General features: G+C 36.2%; 1 protein-coding gene across 5 annotated transcripts in view; it reads left to right on the top strand.

The window, feature by feature from the left end:
• The window catches only part of LOC145661147 (ARL14 effector protein-like), a 103,560-nt gene that overhangs the window by 67,978 nt on the left and 14,899 nt on the right, over positions 1–20,683 (top strand). For 2 of the 5 annotated variants that reach the window (XR_014126885.1, XR_014126887.1), the window contains exons 2-3: positions 1,273–2,283; positions 10,695–12,798. The gene's annotated coding sequence lies outside the window, so the exon portion shown is untranslated. Of the gene's footprint in view, positions 1–1,272; positions 2,284–10,694; positions 12,799–20,683 lie in introns of those variants that run through there. The other 3 variants (XR_014126884.1, XR_014126888.1, XR_014126886.1) reach the window with 2 other exon arrangements.

Raw genomic sequence — 20,683 nt, 5'->3', positions numbered from 1 at the left:
GTGGAAGGAAACGAGAGTACCCCGGAAAACCCACAGACCCGATGATGTACACCATAAACTTACCAGGAGATCGAACTGGAGACCTCACGCACCAGAGTTAAGTGCTCTACAACTGAGTCATTGTATCTCCCTAGACCAGAATGAAAGGGAAAAGTTTTAATATGATTGTATTGCCACAATACATACTTTCTTAAATACTCTGTGAGAAAAAAAAACCTTTTACTCCAGGTTTATGACTGAGTTTAGGAAGTGGTTGACACAGCATAACAATTGGTGTGCAAAGGCTGAGAAAGGTAACATACGTAATTATACCAAAGGAAATGTACTAGAGGAAGGTTTTAGAGAAAGCGCAGGGTGGGTCATATATCAAATTAGAATCTAAACTTTTATACAAAGTAGTGGCTAATACCAATATCATCATTGCCAAGTCAGATATTTTAAATTGTGCAACTGGTAAAGTTCTAAAAATTTCTAACCCTGAATTAACCATAATTTATGATTTACCAAAAATTCACAAAGGCCGATGTGTCTGTCTGATCTATTATTTCAGAACAACTCCATACCACGTACAAATTAGCTAAATGATTGGTCAATTATTTCAAAGATTTGAATATTCCTCTTACATACTGTGTGAATAATAACTATGAAGTGAAATAACAAACTTGTAATCTAGTTAATGTCAACCACATTAAAATGGCATCAGTTGATGTTAATCGACGTGTATCCAGTGACGTAGGGGGAGGTTTGATGAAAGTTTATATACTATGTACACAATGAATGACTAGTACGACTTAGGTTGGGTACTACAATGATTGTCAATTTTCAATAGAATATATATTCCTTATTTCCATAATTCTTAAATATATATAATTGTACTTTATTTCCATTATTGTTTCTTTATTTTTTCTTTCTTTTATTTGTCTCTTTTTAGTCTATGACAAATATATATTGTCATGTTTTATTATTATTGAAATATGTACGTAGTGGATTGTACTGCCCCTTAATGTGAGCATTAGCTCGTTGGGGTCAATGGAAAGTGAATAAATAAATAAATAAATAAATAAATAATGCCGGATATATATATATATATATATATATATATATATATATATATATATATATTACGCGACAAAATTACAAAGAGCGTTCAAGTAGTTCTGCACAATGGGCATAACTTTTTTCATAGTTGATTAGGGCCATGAAATTTTGTGTATGTGTACTTGTGTCCTTTATGATGAAGTTGTGTAGCAAATTTTCTTTCTCTACTTACAGATACGCTCACAATGGAGAAGGAAGGAAAACATCGCACCCGCCAATTATTCAGCCACATGCATTCGACACAGATAGTGTCTGATGAAGCCAAAGTGTTAGTTGGCGAAACTGTCACACGTATGTAGTTTTTAAATAAGAATATATTGTTTTGCTAAGCAAATGGTTTTTTATGTTTAATTATATACAAAGCAAAGCTTCTACTATGGAAAATACGACACAAATTGCTTCGTGTATGTGAGGATGAGACTTAGACCGCAGCAACATCCAGTAATGGGTACAAAGGTTCCACAGTGGTGTTTTCTGGACCAACACCATACGGTAGACCACCAACTTCAGTGAACAACGTTAACAAAGACAACATTGACAAATGTGTAACCACACGACAACTTGAAGTGACTGGGTTATCTGTGGGTAGTATTCTGACATTAATACAGTTCATAGGTTATAGAAAACTTTATGCCCGTTGGGTGCCACACTTGCAGGATCCGTAAAGAGTACTTCACCTCCTCAAAGGACAGGCTGTCGAAGCTTTGATAGTGATAATTAATAGTTAGAACTACGTCACTGAGAGTAATGTCCGTAGTACATTTTGTGAAGTGCGCACGTCAAAGGGTGCTATTATAGAAAAGTTTCTAATATCGGTCTAGTTCTTACTAGTCGTAGCAAATGGATGACAGAAGACATTTATATAATGGTTAAAGTCAGTAGGATGATAAACGTAGTCGTGCCGGAAGAAAGTTTGTCAATTGAAAATCCTGATTTTCTGAACACACTGTATATGTAGTTTATTATGTTAGTGACCATTATATGATTCGCAGCGGAGAAGCGAAAAATGCTGTTGCTGGGTTTGTGAAGTTCATTCGCTCGAGGCGGAAAGAAAAATGCTGGCTTGCAATTTTGTTCATTGAAGGAAAGTGTACGTATGCAGGCAGTCTGAATCACAGAATGCAGTGAGATGAGGAATTATGAGAGAAAAAAGGACAAAGGAACTGTTGCAATGTGAATATTAAGGTACGTACTAAATTTGGTCACTTCAAATAGCCTTATCATATTGCAGATGTTGTTTTCTGCTATTCGAAGTTTTGTTTCTTTTCTTTCTCTTCTTTCTTCCTTTCCTCTGCCGCTGAAATGTGAGGAGTGCTCGGCGCGTGTCGTTGGTTCGTATCTGCTAGAATCATGTTACTCTTTTCTTTTCTTTTCTTTTCTTTTCTTTTCTTTTCTTTTTTTTTTTTTTTTGTTTGTTGCGTTCTTCATTATCCGTGTACTATGTGTATTCGTGGCCATCATAATATGGTTTTATTCTGTCTATAGAGATATTCTGCTCTCTCTCCCTGAAATTGTCGGGCATGCGAACTCGGCAGAGGTTATTATTTAGTTTTGAAAGTATTGTGGCCAGTCCGCAGTACCTGTCAGTGCATTGTGATGATTCACCGACCCGTCGAAACGGAATATAAATTAATACTTTATCTCCATTGTGGAAAGTTTCTTGCTTATGTTTCTTGTCAAAATATTTATTTTGTTCATGAGCCTTTAGTAAATTTTGACGTACTTTTTCCGCTCTGTGCACTGGATGTTTGTCCAGATGAAGAAAACGAAAAGCACAGAATTTCAAAATAATTTCTTCCAATAAAAATTGTTCAATTTTATCTGCCGTTATGCTATTAACAGCTTTGGTCACTGTATAACGAGTACTTGTTTCGATGGCAACTAAAACGTATTTTGGTTTCCCTCTTCATGTGGATAAGGTCCTAAACTGTCAAACATCCATCATTCTCCTATAAGGCCTGGCGGGTGATGAAGGAATTCTCCCTGTGGCTTTTCGGGAGTTTCTTGAAGAGTTGTCACTCTCTGCAAGTCTTAATTCTAAACTCCAAGTATGACTTCATGTTTGGCATGTAGTATTCATTGAGGATAGTTTTATATGTCTTCGAAAACCCAAAATGGGGTGCTGACGGATCTTTGTGAATAGACTCTAACCGTTGTCCTGCCAAATTTTTCAGGATACACAAAATATAAATTAATCCAAGTTCTGGATGTTTTTGTGTACGGTAAAGTAGGTTGTCTTTTAAGCGAAAGTACTTAGCTGCTCTCATAGTAGAACATTTTGTTGGTTCTTTCCCTTCTAAAACTGCTATTATGTCAGCATACGAGTCATCTTTGCGCTGCTCTTCCCGTAAGTTCTTCAAAAGATCCTGGTGGTTGTATTTGAAGAATGGGTTCTTCTAAAGAATTTGAACTTTATGCATGCATATTCTCGGTTGCCTGATGTAGGTCCGTGGCTTCTTGATTATCATTGCTATTTTGTTTTAAGCGGCTGATGATATCGGCCGGGTGCTTCTTTCCTTCGATATGGCAGATGTCAAAATTATAGTCGGCTAAGAAAAGTCTATAGCGTATATATTTTCCAACTTTGTCCGGGTGCGTGTGTAGAGAAGTAAGACATTTAGCGTCCGTAAACAATTTAAACTTACGATTAAGTAGGAAATATCTGAATTTGCGTAGAGCATTTATAATTGCGTATAGTTCTTTATGCCAGACTGAACTTTTAGTTTCGGCAGTTGTAAGACGACAGCTACAATACGAAACAATTCTTTCTTCGTCTGTTTTGGGGTTATAACAAGCTAGTACCCCCCGATTTGGTGTGAGCTTGCGTCAGTATACAGTCTTATCTCTAGTTTTTCGTCAAAATGGTAGAGAGATGAGGCATTCAAGATGTCCTCTTTCAGCTTCTCAAATAATTCATGTTTTTCGGTCCATTTGAATTTAGCATTTTTAGTAAGAAGTTGTTGAAATGGTTCTACCTTGGCCGTGAAGTCCTTAATATGACTTAGAAGATAAGAGCAAAGACATATAAAGTTCTTGAGTATTCGTTTAGTAGTCGGCTTCTTAAAATTCTTTATCTTATTTGCTATTTTCGGTGAGATGCTGATCTTTTTCCGGATACAAGGAATTCTAATACTGGGAGATCTCTATATAGCAAGTGTGTCTTCTTGGGATTGGCTCTAAAGTCATGCTTGTGTAGTTTTTGGAATAAAAGCTACAAATCTGAGAGTTGTTGTTCCCACGTATATGAACCAATGACGAGGTCATCTGTAAAATTGGTAATGCGTTTTGGTAAGCCTCTAATATTATTTTAGTGACAATATTCAAAGATTGGGAACTTGAGCAATGGCCCATTACGCCCCTGAGAAATTTATAACTTTTGCGTGTATGATTCACCTCAAAAGTAATGTACTTAGTGCTTTTTGGATGCAATAAGATTTGAAAATACGATTGAGAAATGTCCAGGGTCGCAATAAGGGTTTTCCCTTTTAAAACCTGCAGAACATCATCTGTAGACTGAAACGGGATGCTTAAATATTTGATACAACTATTACATGCCTGTAGGTTCAACACAAGCCTAAAATCTGAACTGTTTGGTTTTGTGATCGCAATTAGAGGTGAAGAGTAATTACTCCTCTGTGTCTCAGTTATGATTTTGGCATCTAACAGTTGTATGTGTTTATCAATTTGGTCCCTTATTCCTAATGGAATATGTGGGGAACGGTGATGAAATAACGCACTTTTATCTATGCGTATTTTATGCTCGTATCCCCTAAAATAACCTATATCCTCCGGACTGTATGAAAAACATCCCTGTATTTGTACAATAAATTGCTTACAGCTATTCGCTGGTATTCCGGTAATCGGGATTTATATTAAAAAGGTCAACGTTAAAAGTTTTAGCGGTCTGTTTTAATCTTTCCTGTATCTCTTCTTGTGTTCTAAATTTGTGTTTTTCTTGTCGTCTTCTGCTATTTTGAAAGAAAATTCTTCCACGTCCTCCTCTGTATACGCCACTGGTGTGCCTTTACTTAAAGTCATTATGCGTGCCGTAGGGTTTGAGATTAACAATGTATGGTAATTACTTGGTATTCGCATGGTCATTGCCTCCAATCCGTATCTATCTAACAGTGATTGCAGTGGAGTAATAATGTAAAATGCTGCGTCATGATTTTTCTTCGGAATTGAAACAGGAAAGTAGAAATGTGATTTTCCTGGGATCGTAATTTTACTAGCTGTGAATACATCTGCGTTTCTCGCAAGCACAAAGAACGAATAGTTGCTTGCGGCATTTCCTTCATCTCTTTTTTTCCTTGGGAAAAGTAGGATTTCTATATAATGATATAGAATTATGCTTTAGATCTATTAGAGAGAAAAGTTTTGTAAGTATGTCATTTCCAAAAATCGGAGTGAAGTCTGCATCTATAATGCGGAAATAATGTGAAAAGGTAGTGGCACCCATTTTAAATTTAATTAGAGCTATTTCCTTCAAAGTCAGAACTTGGTTAGCAATGCCCTTGATACGAGTCTGAAATGGTATTAATTTGCAACTTGGAGGTACGTCTCATCTGGACCATAGACTAAGACTGGATCCTGTGTCTATTATTACTGGCACACTGCTTGAATTTACTTTAATATTAAGTAATAATTTATTATTTTCTGTCCCCAGCTTGGCATGTTCTCGGCGATCGTTATAGGTCGCCTGAGTGAAAAAATTGTCCTTCGTATGACAAAATTTTCGCTATTGCCCGATCTTTTTGAATGTGATGGTTTTCTAATTGTGGTGGCTTCTGTATGGTCCGCGCTGACTTTTCTGGAATGGTCCGCGAGGCCTGACTTTGGCCTGCGAGCCCACCTATGCGTTTCCCTGGTTGGAGTTTTTAGGGTTATTCCAACACGAAGGCGCACCGTGGTTCTTCTTATAACATATTGCCCATATAGATATTTTATCGCCTTTTACAAAATTTTTATTTTTCCTACCACAGTTATTTCCTTTGTTGTTATTCTTCGCGCCCGCCTTTTGTTGTCCTTTTCCTTGACCATGTTTTCCTCCGTTACTACGCCTGAAATTAGTCTTCATGGCATTCTGTGCTACCATTAATGATAATTCGGCTATTTCATTGGCTAGTTTAGTGAGGTCCGTGTGAAGAGCTTGTGAGGGCGGGTTTTGACTTTGGTGGGGGTGCGAATTTAAAACTTCAGGCTGAATGGAAGTTGAGTGTGGAGGGGAAATATTCTGCAATGGAGGTGCAGAAGGTAATGATTGCGAATAACAAGGAGTAGGTTTGGTGCGTTGCACAGTAGAAGTTGGCTATTGTGCATAGGTTGGCATTAACGAACTAGGATTCGTTTGGTTATGAAAGTCATTTAAAGGAAATGTTGAGGGGCGGTTAGGTTGGCTGATTAAAGAATAAATTGCCTGTGACAATTCCACGTAGTTCCTCTTCTGCATGAGGTCCTGAGCCTTTTCTAATTCGCGGAGTTGATCCTGCAACTGCTGGACTGTTTGGAAGGATTCCTACGCTATCTTCTGTAAAAAATTTCTTTGTAATCCCAATGAAAGAAAATGGATCTTCTGTTCCTCCGATAGCTGTCTAATGGTCCTTAATTTCTCTAAGAAATATGAATCGACCGACTCATTTCCGTTCTCCTGTATTTGAAAAAATTCTAACTCTGCCTTATATGGTCGTAAATTTGGACGGGACAATAAAATTAATTTAGTTTTAAGTTGCTCGTAATATAAGGTGTTAAATTGATTTTGATTTTGTAATTGTAATACAAAATCTAGAGCTACACCTTGTAAATACATCGGTAGAATTTCTATCTTCTTTTCGGGGGGTCCATGCCTGGAGTAAAGCTAAATGATCGAATAACATAAAAAAATCGATCCGGGTCGTCTGTACTGTGACCTGAGTATCTAATTAGATGCGGAATATTCACAGGTATTCTGGAGCCTGATTCTGCCATATTACTATCGTTCTCTCTATGCGTGTTTTTCTCAGATCTAGTTGTCAGCTTAAATACCTGCCAGCCTAAAACGAATCAATTTACCGCTAAGAGTAATGGGAGTGCTATAACAACACGGATATTATCTTTATATAATCCTGTCTTATCACCAACATTAATACACTGCACTTTAAAAAGTTTCTAAGTCCGTTTCCGTTAATAAAAATAGCGTCCCGTAGGAAAGTCCTTAAGAAATGTCTGAAAAATAGACGCCGACGCATCTAATGTAAAATTCTCATAGTTTATGTAAGGTAGAGCAATTATCGTACTCGGGAGGTTGGACTTTCCCATCATCTTTTATTATAGAAGATCCTCTTGAATACAGAAATATATTAAAGTAAGTAGTTTCCTCTAATATGTTAGGTAAGAAAGTGAAAGGAACCCAATGACCAAGCGTCGTAGGGCATTGTATGTAAGGTTACTCTCATTGACCAGGCGTTGTGAGAGGGGATAAGTTTGTGTGTTTAGGTGTCTCTCGGTGAGAGAGAAAGGGAAGCTAATGACCAAGCGTCGTAGAGTTTTTAGGAAGGGTATCTATCAATTGACCAAGCGTCGTGAGAGAATAAGGTGTTCCAATGGCCAGGCGCCTTAGGGCTTTTGGTGGTTTGATCAACCTGTGGAGATTGATGCTTCTTGAGGCATGCTGGTGACTTTTATCCTAAAATGTAGGCTACTTTCGGTGATCTCTGTCTTGCCGACTGCTGGCGATTGTGGGCGACTCCTCTTCGGTACTGTCGTCTGCGTTGTATTTGTTTACTTCCAACACGTGTAGTACACACATGGTTACAGCATGATGTGAAGACATGCGGAACCTTACAATATTTTATTGATAATTGTATGATCAATAATTAACTTGTTCTTAACATCAAAATGAAATGAAGAATATGATTTATTGTATTGAAATTGTAACAACTCTTTACAAGTGTTCTAAAATATTTCTGGGAAGATTTCGACAATTAGAACCCACTATACCGTGCAAGCTGTACATCCTTTTATGTATCCATCCATTTCTTTGAAATTGGTGTCTGAAATCTTGAATGAAACATTCTCCTTTAAAGTTCCTTAGTATATAATATTTTTTCCTTTGAAGGTAATATTTCCACCAGGTCGAAAGTTCAGCTATGGAGAATCCATTGTCACCGTTATTAGACAATTTGGTACTCCACACTTTAAAAGAAAAATATTAAATGAACAGCTTTTGGATACGGTATGGCACACTATTACAGATACGTGGATTATGTACTTTTCTTGTACAAAGATAACGCACAGCTTGAATTTTTTATTGAAATAATGAATAATATACATAGTTATCATCATCATAGGTATTCTACCCTTATTGGCAAGTCACTTGCCGCAGCTGAGCAGCTTCCATGCTCCACGGTCCTCCGCTAGCATCTTCGTCTTCACATATGATCTTTCTGTTTTTATATCATCCATTAATTGTAATCTCCTTCGCCCTCTTCCTCTCCTTCCCGCCACAATACCCTCTGGGACGTCCCTCATGATACAATTTCTTCTTAGGCAATGTCCCAACCAGTTGTTCTTCCCTCTCAGCCAATAAGGGCAGAATACCTATGATAATAACATAGTAATTTGAGATACACGGTAGAAAATGGAATGGAATGCAAATTTACTTATTTAGATGTCAATATAAGGAGATAAAACAATAAATTCGTTGGTAGTGCCCTTCATAAGCCTTCAGCCGGTACTTAATATATTTATTATAAATCTGTTTATTCTGCAATGACTAAACAAAATATTTGGACGAATTTCTTTTCACATGCCATTCGACTAACCTCTTTGGAATCTGAATTACAGATAGAAATTTATCATTTATTGAAGCTTGGCATTTGACAGTATGAGCGGTTTTTCAATTCCATCTTTAATAATAATGTGTGTCAGCTTCTCGAATAGAAGAGAGAGACTTAAATCTACCAAATTTTGCACAGGTAGATCTTCACCAGATCTAATCACCTACGAAACCCTTTTGTCAAATTCTAGCACGGGGGTCAAAATGTATGCATAAAAGATTATAAATGCCTGGGACGCTAGATATTACTGTCAAATTCGTACTTTCCGAGTAAGTTGGAACAAATAGTAACAGTCCCATTGCAGTTCAAGTCTAACATGAGCCCCCATCGTTATGGGCGGTTGGGGGCGTAAAAATTATGTTCAAAATGAGTGGTACTAGTGTCTAATCCATAATTTTCGGGATTGCTAAGCTGATTAATGACAGTTCTATGATGTTTGAGTCCAAGTTTAGGCAAGAAGGTACATGACAACTGGTTTGAGAACTGACAGGCGCAACACCGTAGGCGTTGCTCGTTATTATTTATTTATTTCACTGATATGGAGAGTGACAACGCCGAAGGCGTTTCTGTTCGTTATTTATTTCACTCATATCGACAGGGGCAACACCGAACGCATTACTGTTTTTTTTTTTTATTTCATTGTTATTGATAGGGGCAACTCTTCCTTATTTATTTCACTCATTTCTTTACATTCAAATATATATTGCATATACCTTATCCTCCCTGTGCGAAGAACGGGTATTTCAGCTACTTATTAATAAGTTCGTACAACCAAATAGGAAAGAGTGCGTGTTTCGATAGACCTGAAACAGAAATCAATCAGACGGGTAGAATTACCTATTTTTCCCAGATTGACAACAGCATTAACGATTTTTTTTTACACAGCATGGTTTCCATACAGTTTTCAAGCCTCTCCACCCCCACCCCCCTTCCCAAAAGAAAACAGAAAAAAACAAAAAATAAAATACAGTTTCCATGAGAATTTCATAAGCAAGACTAAAAAAACCACAAGGTTTCTGTGAAAGAACACGTTAGGAATGCCAAATGTGGAAGTCCGGTGTCAGGTCAGTTAGGTGTTGGCATAATAAAAATACGAACATAAGTTGGTAACCTTCCACCAACGAACAAAAGAATAAAAAAATTGACCTCGCCATATTGCAACCTGCATTTCCATTAATTGTCGTGTAATCTTTACTTTTTAACAAAATGTCGCTAGCACTGTTCTGCCCGGGTAAGTCCGTTCCGTTTTATTTTCCTGATGTTTACTTTTTTTTCATTTCTTGCTTTTATTCTACATGGCGAAGACTCCAGGGAGAGTCGAAAGCTCAGAAGTGTAATTAGTATTAAGAAATTGCATAAAACTGTAAGTAAAATTATTATTCTACAAGAATTACAACAAAGAACTTAATATCCAGTTAAAATTTAAAGAAGAAAAACAAACTGAAAGAATTAGTCTTACCATTACTCTTTGAGCGTAAACAACAACAAATGCTGTCAATTATTAGCAAAACACTAATATTAGTATAAAATGTTAAATTAAAATGCGTAATACTATTTCCTCTTACTGATTACATACGGAATGAACTAACCAAGTGCAAAATACTAATACAAACATGGATATGGATTATGGAAAAATCAATCAATAAGACTTTCAATATACTTAATTAATTATTATTAGATTATTGTTAACTATTCTGCTTGTTGGCAGGTTCTGGGACTAATGATTTTAATATTATTATTGCACAATATGTCGGAAAAGTAACGGAACTTTTTTCTTTATAGATAGTCACTCCATCTATTGAAGCAACATATCGTCCGAAAGCTGGATATCTGCTCAACAAAACGAGGCCACAATCATGAGAACCGATTACGGGAGTGTCAAGTTATAGCAAGAAAAATAAGTGTATCTGGTGTCACCTCGTCACAAAAACCCGAGGGAGCAAAGAGCCAATATTAAATTTTGTTTCAAGCTAGGTAAAACATTTACAAAGACATTGGAAATGATGAAGCAAGTGTATGGTAATCAGTGCTTATCACGTGCATGTGTATTCGAGTGGTGTACGCGATTCCAAGACGGTCGTGAGTCCTTAGAAGATGACCCAAAGCCAGACAGGCTGAATAGCAAAAATCGCGATGAGTTGGTGGAACAAGTGCGTGAAATGATCTCCCACGATGCGGATTCGACTGTGAGATGGATAGCAGAGGAATTAAATACGAAATACATGATTCACGAAAGTTTGACAAAGGATTGAAAGAAACGGAAAGTATGTGCTCGATTTGTTCCGCACACCTTCACTGACGACCAAAAACTTGCTGAGACTTGGTGCTTCAAGTACGACCCACAAATAAAACGCCGAAGTGCTGATTTGTTTCAACGACTGCGAAGGCATTATACTTTAAGAATTCGTTCAACAGAGTCAAACTATTAGTGGCGAATGTTACCTGAGTGTTATGGAGCGTTTGTGGAAGCGAATCGTTCGCGTGAGGCCCGAGTATCGAGCGCCAGGCAGTTGGTCCTTATTGCACGCCAATGCACCATGTCATACAACCGTCGCAGTTCGTCACTTTCTGGCCTTTGTATTCGCCTGATTTTTGGCCGTGTTACTATGTTCTATTCCCAAAATTAAAATTGGCCATGAAAGGAACATCTTATGACATTGTTACACATATCAAGTCTACCGTGACAAGGGTCATTGAGGCAATTCCGAAAAGGGACGTTATAAGCTCTATGGTAGCATCGATTGAACGTGTCCAGGTGTGTATTGATGCGGAAGGAATGTATTTTGCATATATGTTGTTAAAATACCTAATTTAAATTGTTCAATTTAAATAGTTCCGTTATTTGTGTATTAAGGTTCGGGTATGGAAATGTTTCCAGATCTTCAGTATCCTCTTTTAACTGCCAATATTTTCGTCTATTTTTCAAATCATCGATCGGTTGGGTTCTCCTTCATACTCTCCCTTTTACTGTATGGCGGTAGGAAGAAGACAATTCCTTCGCATGTGTCCAATCCAATTCGCCTTCCTACAGACAATGCTGGCTAAAAGCGTCCTCTTCTCTTCTACCTATTTTAAAACATCTTTGTTTGTTACTCTCTCTGTGTCCATTTTATTTACTCCATCTTTTAACACCATATTCTAAGCTCTAAACTCAATGAGTTACATTTCAAGTAAAGAATAACATGGACAAAGTATCTATCCTAAGGGGAAAGGAGTCAGAATTCAGATATGATTGAACTTTATTTTACCATGAGTTTTGTAGGTTAGCTCGCAGAGAAAAGATTCGATCAGTGCAGAAAATTTTTCATATTCAGAAATGTGTTACAAGGCTACACGTACTTCACTGAAAAGTTTATTTTCTCTTTCGGAATTCAAACCATAGGGTGAGAGGAAAAATACAAAACGAAAATCACTACAGGTCTTTGCTTGCTTCTTACGAATCTGTACTTCAATTATGTAATACAATTTAAAAAAAATAAGAATACTGAAGCTGTAATACAAGACTGAAATATTGACAGTTACCAACCAAAAATAGGAAGGAGTAAGATGTCCCTTTGTCACTAATCTGAAAAAATGAGCTGATCAGTTTATTTATTTATTTTGACCTAGGAAGAAATTATACGATCTAAAAGTTCTTAATAAAAGTACGTGGATGATGCGTATACTTATTTCACTGTACATCACTGAAAACCACATTCCAACTGTTTGCAAGTTATTTTCGCAAAACCATGTAGACTACTCCGTACCATGATTTTTTTTATCTTCCTTTCCCTCTTTCTTGTAAAGAGACTTAGTAGTGTGTATATCGAATATTGTTGAGAGTTAGAAACATCAAGAGTATGTAACTTATGTAATATAATTATAAATAAAGGCTCAAACTCTTCCATTTCTATTGTTATTATTCACTTAACAATACAAATAATTTTCTTCAATTTACAATTTAAATTACATTTAATTTAATAATCTCAGCTGAATGCATATAAGAAAAATTAGCTGATTTTGTATTTTAGGGTTACCATAATATAATACGTTTTTCATTGATGTGCAGCCAGACTAAGAAATATTAGAAAACTAAAATTTTACCTTCTTCACCTCAAGCAAGGTCATTTCAGTACCAAAATGCAAAAAATAATTTTGATAATACTCTTAAATAACTTTAATGCCAAATGCTCACTATTTTCCTTGTTTATTTTCTATTATTATTTTCGCTGATCATCAGAGAAGATTTACATGAGGATAAAGACTGTTACATATTTTTTCCCCATTACATGATTAGACCTTTGAAGATTCTATGCGTACATGAAACATAGTGCTACAATCAGTGGTCGAAGTGAGACGGTATGCGGTGGTATGCCATACCGCCTCTGGCTTTCCAGCAATGAAGGCATACCGTCTCTGGGTTTCCAATGTTTTACATACCGTCACTGGAATGTGGATGCTAAGCACCTTTAATAAATCCATTTTTATACACTGTAATTGACGAATAGCTTTGCACGTAAAAGGTTTTATTTCTTATGTAGAAATAATTTCTAAGTTGACAACACCGACATTTTTATTGCCTTTTTCCTACCTTTTGTTTTCATATTGAGGTGTCTGCAAAGAAGTTCACCTAGTTTATATTTTGATGTGCCATATTGAATTGTTTCTTTGTTTTGTATGTGTGGATCTTCTTGCCTTAATGCATATAAATACCATGTTTTGAACATGGGCGGGTTAAGGAGGTGTCTGCTGTGGGAGAGAACCTTTCGGCTGTTTTGGAATAACCTCAGAGTCGAGTGGGAGACGGGGTTTTCCCGCAGGAAATTAATATTCTCATTCGGTTTGTGAGCATTTTCGTGTATAATTCTCTATTTGACTTATTTTATTTATTTTGACTTATTTTACATGTCGAGGTTAAGGCTATATGTAGCCTTATCTACCACCTATAATACAACATAAGGGATATTTTTTTCAGAAAGTCGGAGGGGATCAAATCTTCATGCCTCCCTCCCCCGCGTTACTACACAGAAGCTCTCCAATGGTTTTCAGTCATTATGTAAATAGAAACGCAATCTTTTAGGCCACATACCCTTACTGCATTTCAACATTTAGGTAGCCGGTATATCAAGTCAAAATCGTAGTAAAACATACCACCTCTTTTTTTTTTTTTTTTTTTTTTTCACTTCGAATGCTGGCTACATTGTAAGTTAAAATATCTAAATAAAATTCATTGATAGTAATGTCTAGTTACATATGAACTGGAAGAAAAAATAGATGCATTGTTTAACAAACTTCCAAACTAGCTTGGAAAAGTCCGGCGACATGAATTGATCACAGCAAGATATCAAAATGGATGCCAAAAACTAATCACATCCATACACAACATGATATCCAACTGACTCCATTCTCTCATCAAAGCGTGTGCAGATCATACAGATATTTCTAACAATTCCACTGATTCTAACACAAACGTATGGAATATTGAAACTGAGATCATCTCGGTGAACATGACTCATCGCTTCTCAACAATATTGTGGCGATAGAAGCTGCTTTAAAAAAATAAATAAATAAATCTGACAAGAAATCAAAATGACATACATAAATACATACATACATAATAAATAAATAAATAAAATAAGTTTACGAACATTAGGCAGGCAAAGTAGACGTAATTTTCTGAGAATAACACACTTTAAATTTGCATATTACCTAATAATGAATACAAAAACTAGGTAAACACTTGTCTAAATCTGATATACTACATTAATGCTTCAGTACCCAAATGGTTAAACTACGTATTCCCAGGTTCAATTTCCGATAAATACACAGTTCTCAGAGATAGACGTACGAACGAAGCAGAAAGAAACAGGGAGATATGATGTAGAAAAGCAGAAGTAACAGTGTTCGAAATCTATATGTCCCACACACACATACCCAGAGAAACATGCTCTATCAGGCACACAATAACACTTCTAGGATGTAGCGTCAGGGACTTTGTGATGCATATGTTTACTTATTTCAACCGCATGGATAGTACAGTATAGCTTCGAACACAAATTCAAGTAGTAGTCTGGATCCTACTATAATACATATGGTTCGTTCTTTGTGACCACTTAATAAATCACAATGCGAATTTTCCCGAAATCAAGCATAGATACCAATCTTTTCCTTGCTGGTAAATAACTCAGTCAATTCACATTGAGACAAACATTTAAACTGAGATATAAAACCAGTTTAGGTTACAACGAAGCTAGATACTTTTGAAAAACATTAGTTAAGAATAGAAAGAAAGAAAAGAAAACTTATTTCCATGCATCGTCACGAAGAGAAAGAGCACATCAAAATTCGAAATAATTTTATGAATATAATCACTTCATTTTGTACTTTTTTAATCTTTATTATTGTGTATTGTTTCTTTCTCCAGAAGAATATAAAAAATCTACATTGATTGGATGGTTGATTTGTATTTATGCTTTTTATCAGCAGTTAGATTATATAGCATGAGATCTATACTTTAAAGTAGGATCTGAACCAGTGCAGTGCATTCGATATTCTCCCACGATCCATTATCTCGCTCTCTAAAGGCACGTGCGCAGGTACTAGACCAGGGAGGAGAGCAATGTATGGTTTATAGTTATTAGCGTGATAGATTTATAAGATTAAGACAAACTAATCGTAAATTATCCACATTTATTGTGCGACCAATCGCTGGCTCCCTTTTCCTGAGTTTGCTACTATAGCTTGTTTATATGGTAGCAGACGGTAATTTTACAGAGTTGCCAATGGCTTAAAACATTAGGAAACTAAACGTGGTAGAGACAAAACCAGAAAGTAATCGAGAGGGAGAGGCAGTATCAATAGTAGATGATACATGTTGTTAGTGCTCGGTATCTTATCTTTATTAAACGATCGACATACGAACAACAGAAACAATGATTATTTCAGAAATAATAAAAAATTGTGCTTTCTAATATTAAACAAAGCATGATCATTTGAAAATAAGTTGTTAATTACTTTATTATTATTATTATTATTATTATTATTATTATTATTATTATTATTATTATTATTATTATTATTATTATTATTATTATTATTATTATTATTATTATTATTTAATAGTTATGATGCATTTGTTGTATCAGTGGCGTCGCAAGCTGTGGGTAAAGACCCAGGGCCTCACGCTTTTAGAGGCCTTACAAAGCCAAAGAACCTAAATACAATTTGACACTGATTTTATAAAGACCCATCGATTCAATGTGAATACAAACAACTATGAATTCGGAATTTTTTACATAAAACATTTCACAATGGTGGATTGAAACAAACTTATAATCTATTCTGGTAATATTAGGCCACTAACATAGGCGACAGGCACTGAGCTTACTTTAACATTATAATAATGAGAGCAAACAAATCTTTCTTCTGAAATAAGAATTGAAGCTTTCCTGGCGGCGAATATCATAGAGATGTTCTCGGGATATCAGCCAGATGAAGTCCGACGAAGAGGCGACGTTTTATGAACTGATTGAGGGCGATTATACTGAGGTCAGGTCGTGTGTTCTATATATAGGAGAGAAGAGTGGAGGGGGTAAGAACCCATGTCTCTGATTGGATGGTCTATAGCTTGACGCTAATGGTCGTATTCACATATGCTTTCTTTATGTCTGGTGTCCATGTCTGGCTGAGTTGAAATCCTGTATCTCTGTTGATATTCTTGGGTTCTTGTCGTATGGCAAGAGATTATTTATTTATTTATTTGTATTTGTACCCTCAACAGAGTATAAAACTCCAGTTACAGAAGGTTAACATTAGTGTTTATGTCCAGTTAACCAGTAAGAGTAATGATGATAAATAAGTTTAAATACATACATAAATAAATACATAATAACACGACAAGACAAATAAAATACATTAAATGTACAAATAGCCATGAATCATAGGATTTCCAAAACTTGGTTCCTGAAGTGATCCTCTTTGTTACTGAATATATCCAAAAACACATTCTCTTTACTTATTGCATTGTAGGGGGCCGCGGTGGCTCAGTGGTAGAGCGTTCACCTCTGGTACTAGGGCTCCCGGGTTCGATCCCAGCCCTCGCCTTGTGAACTTTGTGGTGGACAAACACCGTGTGCGTGGGTTTTCTCGAGGTTCTCCCGTTTCCTCCCACTTTCTTCATTCCACCATTTCATTCATTACTCATCATCACCGTCTCCTTTAGCCTAACCGGCATAACCGTGGGACGTAAAACTCAAAAGATTTCATTTTCATTTTATTGCATTGTAAGCAGCACTAATTCTCCAAGTAGGTGACATATACAGTATATTTGTTCTTGCTTTCCGGCTAAAGAATGTTATTTTTTGCACGCATTTTGAGGGACGGGGCTTGAATAAATAGATTTTGTAACAGCGCTGGACAGTCAATTTTATTGTGCAGAAGTCGAAAGAGAAAAACTAAGTCAGTTAGTGTTCTTCTTTGTTCTAACGTCCTGAATTTAAAATTATCAATAAGATTGGTATAGTGTTCAAATTTTGGATAAAGACCGATCTTTTTGTAGGTAAAATATCTCAGGAGTTTACTTTGTAATTGCTCGACTTTCTGGTATTCAGATTTTAAGTATGGATTCCAGATAACTGATGCATATTCTAATTTAGCCCTAACATACGAAAAGTAAAGAGTCTTCAACGTCATCTCATTTCTAAGTTCATTACTCATTCGAATTACGAATCCGAGGTTCCTGTAGGCTTCATTAGTTATTTTAGCTACATGTTGGTTGAATGTTAACCCATGATCAAATATTACTCCCAAATCTTTCACTGAGTTCGATTTATTTATATTTGCCCCACCAATGAAATACGAATATTCGCAAGGAAACTCTTTTCTACTGAACGTTACAGACACACATTTATCTATATTCATCTGAAGTTTGTTTACCTTACACCAATTCATTACCTTATTTAGGTCTTGTATTAAATAACAGTCTTCTTGTGTTTTGATTTTGGCATATATTTTGAGATCGTCTGCAAACAGTAGTTTTTCTGAATTTGTAATACAACACTGAAGATCATTGATAAAAAGTAAAAAAAGAAGAGACCCCAAGTTCGATCCCTGCGGAACTCCCGAAATCATGTCGATTTCTTTAGAAAAAAATTCTTTATAGATAACGGACTGTTTACGGTTATGCAAATAAGAGGAAAAGAAGTCAACCATCGCAGGACTAAAGTTAAATAGAGCTAATTTATGTAGTGAAACATCATGTTGTACGGTATCAAAAGCCTTACTGAAATCATCATATATAACATCTACTTGACCATTGTTGTCCAAAGAAGAAGCTATAAAGTCTGTAGTAATACCTAAATTTGTAACTGTCGATCTACTTTGTAAGAATCCATGTTGATATACCGAGATTACAGGGCGCACGTGATTTAGTATTCTAACATACAGGATACTTTCAAATATCTTGGCAAACACGGGTAAAATTGCAACAGGCCGAAAGTTTTCAATATTGTTTTTCTTTACTGATTTTGAAATTGGGCAAACTATTGAGTGCTTCCATTTGTCAGGAAAAACATTGTTTTTTTATTCCAAAATTAAATATTATGTTTAGAGGATATTTGAAAATATCAGTACATGCTTTAACAATATATGGAGGAATGTTGTCATTTCCCATTGATTTATTAGATTTTAATTTTCTGATTGCGCTTTCAGTCTCTTCTATGGTTATCTCCGGTATAAAGAAAGAGCCTAACATAGTATTATTATCAATGTTATCACCAAATGAATGACTACTACCGGTATCATCAGTTGACGACGCTAGTCGATATATAGACTGAAAATGGTGTGCGAAAGCATTTGCAATCTCATTATTTTTGCTCAGGCTACGTCCCTGGTACAACAGTGGTCCAGAAGAGAGATGTCGCGTTTTACTCTTAATATAGTTCCAAAATTGTTTTGGGTCTTCCTGTATGTTAATTTCCGTTTCTAAAATAAATAATTTATACTCCCTTGTTATTTCCTGTTTCACCTCCTTCCGCAATTTAAAAAATTCATTGTAATGATATTGACAATTCCCCTTTCCCCTCAGCCAAAAAGCACGGTGGCACGATTTCTTTTTTATTTTTTTCTATTATACTACTTGTATAATATCCTATCCTATCCCTTCATTATCCTATTCCAGTGGTTTGAGCTCTTTCAAATAATTTTAGTGTCTGAAAATAAAATTCTATGTCCTTCCGTTATACTGTGTTCTGCCACGGCTGATTTCTCCGGATAAAACATCTTGATGTATCTCTCATGTTCCTTGCATCGACGTGCTATTGTTCGTCCTGTTTGTCCTATGTAAGTTTTCCCGCAGTCGCAGGGAATGCAGTATACTCCTGGTGTTTTAAGATCCAAATCGTCTTTAACTGGACGGAGTAGTTTTCTGATAATTGATGGCGGTCTGTGTATGGTTTTGATGTTGTGTCTCTTCATGATTCTTGCAATTTTTGCAAATAGTTTCCCCGTCTAGGGCAGAACTGCGATGTTGACTGGGTCTTCAAATTCTGTGGTGATCCTTTTACTGGAAAAGGTCCTCTTTAGGACCAATCGAATGTCATCTTCCTTGTACCCAATCTGGAGTAAGATATTCTTGAGATGTACAAGTTCACTGGAGAAGCTTTCTTGGTTCGAGATGGCTTTTGCTCTAAGTGCAAGCGTGCTGATAGCTGTATTGCGCTGTGATTTATGGTGAAAACTGTATCCATTAAGATAAAGATCAGTGTGGGTGGGTTTTCTGTAAACACTGTGGTGTGCGTAGGTTTTCTGTAATCACTGTAGCCCTGACTTCCATCAGGTTTGCGACGAATGAGGATGTCTAGAAACGGTATGCAGCCCTCTGTTTCTATTTCCATGGTAAACTTGATGTTGCTGTGTTGATTGTTGAGAAATTCAAGGAACGATTGCAGTGCAATTCTCCTATAAGGCCAGATGACAAAGGTATCATCAACATCATGTTTCTCGAAAATATTATTATTATTATTATTCGTATTAACTATTTTTAAAAAACGGAGGCGTTACAAACTTTTCTTGCCCAGGGATTCGCGAATATTTGTCGCCAAGGTTATCGTAACAATTTACTACGGCGCTAGCTATATGTTGTCATACTACATTGGAATTAATTTCTTTATAAGAAGTAGTGTTCGAAAAATGCTTCTGTGCAACGCAACTGTAATGTTATACTGCAGTGTATCATTTCTGTAAGCCTTTCAGATTTTAATGTGATTTGACTGCTGACTGATTTTGTTCCTTTCTGGTCCCTTACCTGAAACAAATGAGATATCTGGGGTAGATAAGACATGAAGCAGAGTTTAAAAGGAATGTTCAGGTGGTGAGGATAATGCATGCTCCCCGCAGATTTCAGTGAACTAGAAACACCAGGCAATTCCTTATTATATTTTCGTGGAAACATTCGAAATTCCAGTACGATTAATCGGTTCGCACAATTGTCATACTAGTGATAGAGTGTGAAACTACACGAGTGATTAAACGGAACGGGTCGTGTGATCGTGAACTCTGAGTAGATATCTCATTCTCATTAGTGTCCGTAATTGGTATCGAGTTGTATTTTGTGTACTCGGTATGTGTACTTGGAGAACAAATAAAAGTTAGCATTTAGCATTCTGGTTTCAAAATCACTGAAATCTCGGGTTCAAATCCTAGATTCGTTTATTAGTACTAAGAACTGTTGTTCCGCGAACTACGGATTATAAATTAATGTTGCTGGCAAAAAGTCCAATTGTCCGTCAATTACC

The sequence above is a fragment of the Thermobia domestica genome, chromosome 1, assembly GCF_964235325.1.
Source record: "Thermobia domestica chromosome 1, izTheDome1.hap1.1, whole genome shotgun sequence".
NCBI lineage: Eukaryota > Metazoa > Arthropoda > Insecta > Zygentoma > Lepismatidae > Thermobia > Thermobia domestica.
Note: the sequence above shows the minus strand (reverse complement) of the source record. Positions and strands in the feature narration are given on the sequence as shown.